A 6,000-nucleotide genomic window follows, 5' to 3' on the forward strand; every position below is an offset into this window, starting at 1 on the left:
CCTCAAAGCTTTTATAGCAGAGAGCAGTTGTGAGGTTTTGTATTACCGAGATTTCATTGGTTTCAAAATATTGTCACATTTTGCTAGGCTTGAATTACAAGCTAAACTACAGTTACTTAAATGAAGTAAGTATCATATGCAATGCAATAGCCTTTGCATGTTCATTAACTATCATATCAGCAAGTAATTAATTCACAGTGCATCTCCTGGTTGTTACTGTGAACTATTATTATTAGCAGAATTACGGTAGCACCTAGAGGATCAAGATTGGGGCCCCATTGTGCTAGGCACCGAACACGTACAGGAAATGACTGTACCTGCCTTGAAAAAGCATGCAGTTCAAGTAGACAAGGCAGACAAAGAGCAGGAGGAGAGAGTGACTTGATCAAGGTCACCCAGCAGATAAGTGCCACAGACAGGAACAGAAATTGAGTTCTATGAACTCCCAGTCCAGTGCTCTATCCACTAGGATATTAAGAAGATTCTGCCATATCAGAACATGAAGGAGACAAGGCCAGAAATAATCAGACGAGAAATAAATTATAAATAAAAAATAATAATCATGTTTGAGCATACAAGCCTGAGATAACTAGTTTGAAACGATAAGTATTCTATTTTGAGCATAAATACAGATAAGAGCTCCATACCTGAAATCACAGGATTGCAGGGAAAGCAACGTAGTATCTACTCTCTAACAAAGACTGATACTATATTGGAAAAAATATATATATATATCGCCTCAGAACAGGGAGAATACAAATCTGAACAAGCCAGCATGATCTCCATATTCTTAATGTAAGCCAAGATTTAAACTATAGTATGATATAGTACCCTATTATTCAATATTAAAGTCAACGTCTTCCCAGTTTGAGAAACCCAGCTTTCTGGCCAGCAGTATTAACAATAGTAATATATCTATGGATGAAAAGTGCAGTATAAGGGCTCTCACAGTGCTTTACAAAAGGAATTAGTCATTACCATTTCCATTTTACACACGAAAGATTTGAATCAAACAGGTTAAGTGACTTGACCTGTATCACCCAGCAGGTCAGTAGCAGAGCTAGAAATAGAATGCAGGTCTTCAAGTCCCAGTCTGGTGCCTTACCCACACTACCACCTGATGGACAGAGAAACTGGGTGAATGACCCCAGTTCTGAGATTGGAAAGCAAAACACACTACAGAATTAAGCTAATGTGTCTTATCTATGTTCTGCAAAGTGCTAACATTTCGGGGGGGAGGGGACAGAATGTTTTGAGCATTGGTCTGCTAAACCCAGGGTTGTGAATTCAATCCTTGAAGGGGCCATTTAGGGATCTAGGGCAAAAAAATCTATCAGAGACGGTACCTGGTCCTGCTATGAAGGCAGGGGACTGGACTCAATGACCTTTCAAGGTCCCTTCCAGTTCTATGAGATATATATTATATGGAAATATACCTATTTTATAAACTACCACCCTGTCAGCATATTAATGGACTCTGCAACTCTTTTACAGAAAAAAGACTGAGACAATGAAAGGGACATAAATGGGGTGTGATGCCTCTTTATGATGCCAGAGGGGTATGTAAAACCCTTACAGGGCAGGGGTTCTCAAACGTAATTACACCGTGACTCCCTTCTGACAACAAAGTTTCTACATGACCATGGGGTAAGGGCTGGAGCCTGAGCCCCACTGCCCCTGGGGTGGGGAGAGAGGGCTGGAGCCTAAGCCCTGCTTCCCTGGGGCGCGGGGAAGAGCTCAAGCTTCAGCCCCAGATCCCAGCAAGTCTAATGCTGACCCTGGGAACCCCATTAAAATGGGGTCCCGATCCACAGTTTGAGAACTGCTGTTATAGGGTTACTGAGAATTCGGGTTTCTGAGCTGAAGTAACTCATTTTTCTGAATGTCTGTTTCTGTTAGAGACAACATTTGGAGTTGACTTTTAAAGCCAAAACGACCAAAAGCACAAGAGTAATTGTTGGATATTTGCAATTCTATCTTCCATACAAAGTATTTTAAAGAGCTACTCACCGATGTTTTATCAACACAAATGTTTGAGAGTTAGGATACAGAAGACTTATGTTGGCACCTACTGACACGCCAGGCAAGAGGTATATAATCCTAGCAACAAGGTGGGTAGTCTCTAGAATCCAGAGGCATGTATTAATATTTCAGGTAGTCATTCCATGAGCTTTTTAGTCCACATTTTCAACAAGCTATAACTATGAGTTACTTCCCAAGGTTAGGTTTATACTGATAACATTAATATCATGGGTGTGGTGGAGCAAAGTAGTGTTTCTGAATGACTGCCAATTCAGCAAGTTACTTAACTACATACCTATCTTTAAGCATGCAAGTAACCCCATTGAATTGAATGGGGCTGTCTAAATATCTTGCTAAGCTGGTGCCTAAATATGGAGAGTAAGATGCTACTTGTAGCGATCTCTTGATCACTACGAAAAGTGGTGATGAAGGTTGGATCTCAGTCTGCATACGGAGGAAAAGAGGTACAACGTTGGATGTCTCTGGCCCATAACAGAAAACAACCACCTTAACACCAAGCCATTATCATGGCTCCACAATATATATCTTAGTTTGACCAAGAAGGAAACACGACAGCTAATTAAATGGATTGCCTTGAACCCCTTCCTCCTCTTTCTGCCCCTTAGCAACAAGAGATTGAAATATTAACTGACATGTCTGAATATACTAAATACAAAATGCTAAAAAGGTCAAAGAAAAACTCCCATATAACTAATATCAACCAAAGAGGATTTAAAACACTAGGCATATCTAGTATTTTAGCCCTTTTTTTCCCCTTTTTGGGTATAACCAGATTCATCTATCTTAAACAGCAAAGAACATTAACTGGTATGTGTCATTTTTTCCACTGATCATCAGTGGCTTGCTTATTTACCTTTTGCTAGGTAACACCTGCTAGTGTAAATCAGCTTTAAACATGTGTGTGCACGCACACACACACAAATTAAGCACAGGTAGCTAGTTGCTTCTAGTTTCTGGGGGCTCAACTTGAGATAGCTTTGGGCCCGATTTTCATGGGCTGTGAACACCCTCAATTCCAAGTGAAATTGTTGGGAAAAGAAAGATCACATCCAAATTGGACACCAAGAAACCGAGGCATCCGAAGTCAGAAGACAATGGATACACATGTCCACATCAGGAAACCGAGAACATCCTTCACATTGCCGTCCAGGCTGAATCCAGTGATTAAGGCACTTCATTTTAGAAGTCTCACTAAGACTTCTCCACAGCAGCTTCACCATCCTCATCCACCCAAGCTATTCTAACCCATTGTATATTTCAGAACGTGTCCTCAATAACTCTTAATTGACCCAGAATGCCCCAACAAGCTTAACAGAAGATAGCAACATTCTAATTTTCCTCCCTTTAGTCATCTTATTTGCTACAGAATTAAAAAAAAAAACACAACAAAAAACAAAAAAAACACTTTAAAACCAAAAAGAGTCTTTGACCTGGCTTATCTGGCTGGACTTTTGTTCCCTTTCTATCTTGCAGTTTATATTAGTGTTCTGGTTTACCAGTCCCTCCCTCCTCCCCACAAGTACAGACTGTTTCCACATGCCAGAGTTGCTGTTAATAACTCTCTCACTGACAATAGATTAGCCATTTGTATTATCAAAACTACCTTCTTTCCATGGGCTATTACAGCATTTGGGAGCCATGTTTTCCCTCCACCCAATCAAATTGTGAAATGCTGTTGCTGTAGGGATTTTCACCATAAAGAAGTATATTTCTAAGGCTGTGCAGGGGTTGTATAAGATGACTAAATCAAATATTAGTTTCTGAGAGAGGGATTTAAGTAGGTTAGCATAGTACAATCTTGATGCATCCCCTCCCATCTCTGCGAGAAAAATGTGTAAAAGTTTCTAAGCCTAGCCACCCAACTTCAAGTGGTTTGGGAACAGAAAGGAAACGTAAAAATGAAATGATGTCCTTGGACCCCACATGGGCAAAGCCCCTCTTTCCCCACACGTTTTTCAGCAGCAGCAAGAGGTTAACAGTTATTTAATGAGAACATGATGTTTCTGTACACTTTGTTAAACATTTTTAGCAAAGCCAGGGTGTTGTGCGCTTTGATTTACAATTAAGAGTTTATCCAAAAAGGGAAACTAGAATTCTAGTGATCTTCCTACTAAGGTACTTGCTGGGCTGAGTTAGTAAATTAGTTCATAGGGCCAGCAGATTAAAACATGGATAGTTTCTGTGCTCTCCTAGGAAACTGGTTTAGATAATTTCCACACAGAGAGGTGGTGTTGGATGTTGAGTATACTCAAAGCCGAGAGAGGAAAGGTCCATATTTATTGCCAGTTGTTTTATCCTACCCATCCATCCATGTTCTCTACAATTCCATGCCTTTGTAAAACGTGTTTTGGCATGTTAGTCACCTTCTTTTCTTGGGCATGTTCCTGCTTCCCATAGAGTAAGTTCCCACCCATCTTGTAATGGAAGGCAGAAGCTAGTCTCACCACAGCTCATGAGACAAACAGTACCCTAAGTTTTCTTCAGGTCAATTGTCCAGTCCTTATCCTTCCACAGAGGCAAAGGGAGGGCAGTAGCAGCTGGCTACACTTCCATGTCTGCATTCAGGGTTGCTCAGTTATATACAGAATCAGGTCTTTCAGCAAAAGCCAAAGGAGACAGCTTCAAGGAGAAAGATACTTAGGTTTATGAGTGGCTTTAGAGGATGTATCCCAGTTAGTAAGTACCTTGAAGGACATTCTTTTGCCAAGATAACCAGGTACCTACAACTCCAACCTGACCCAGTGCCCTGGGTGTACACACACAATCGTTAATTGGTGCTACAAAAATTGGTCGAGGGATTCCAGATGAGTGCATTCTTGGACTAAAGTTCTGCTGTAGCAGGAGAGTCTGCAGGGAAGCCCAACTTCCCTGGCAAAGATGGCCATTGAGTAAGAGGGAGTATTCAATGCACAGTAGGATTTCCAGAAGTGCCCATGCACATCGTGGAGCATCAAGTGCCCAGGAACATATCCATCTAATGTATGCTAGCAAGAGTTCTTTTAAAGGATAAGGTGGCATTAGATTCTACATTCTTTCCACAGGACTATCCCAGGCTCCAGCTACTCTCTGAAATTACCTCCACAATTTAATCAAGAGCAAAGCTAAATCTCTGAAGTCTAGATTAATTTGACATCAATTAAACAGGTTTTGCTCTCTCCAAAAGACCCGTAGGTAGCTGACAGAAGAAACTTAACAAGCCTGCAACTTCAAGTCCTTGTCAGACCAAATTAAAGTTTTTTGGGTGGGGGGCAAAGAGGGAGAAGTTCAAATGCCCACGAAGCCAGTTTTGTAAAACTGTCAGCTCTGATTAGCGTAAGCCACGGCCTAAAGCATGGTATGAAAGACATTCACACTTGCCTGCGGTGAGCAGAAGTATTTTTTGGGCAAATTCCATCAGCTTTCACAGAACCTAAGCTTAAAAAGTGCACAAAGCAATCTCAGGCACTTGGGTCTGCAAAGCTGCATGTAACCAAGAGTGTTGTCTTCCTCAGGCAACAGACAGCTCTTGTTCCTCTGCTGATGCTCAGGGCTTTGCCTACGCGGCAGAGTGAGAACTAACCAGTCTTGCAACACCATAATTTTAAAAAGGTAAGCATTTGGGAAGTTTCCTTAGCTCATAAGCCAATACAGTTGAATGGATTTTACAGAGCGCGATGGTTTTACAGTTAACGCTGATCTTATGAATTATGTACTAGCTAGAATAGTATAACTCTAAACCCCAAAATTCTATGGAGGGTATACAGCTTAAAACCCAGTACATCTAGCATGAACCACTGCAGAGTGGAGGCAAAATGGGGCCTCCTCAATATACCCAAGAAGGTGAAGGAAGCCCTAGAAATATGTAGGCAAAACTGATATTCCTATACCCTCGAAAGTAATGTTGGATTCACTCTTCCCCTTCTGCCCATGTCTTCAAGAGTTGCAGGAAGGGTCATTTTAGCACATCTGAAATCTACC

Source organism: Gopherus flavomarginatus, chromosome 16 (genome assembly GCF_025201925.1).
Source record: "Gopherus flavomarginatus isolate rGopFla2 chromosome 16, rGopFla2.mat.asm, whole genome shotgun sequence".
Taxonomy (NCBI): Eukaryota; Metazoa; Chordata; order Testudines; family Testudinidae; genus Gopherus; species Gopherus flavomarginatus.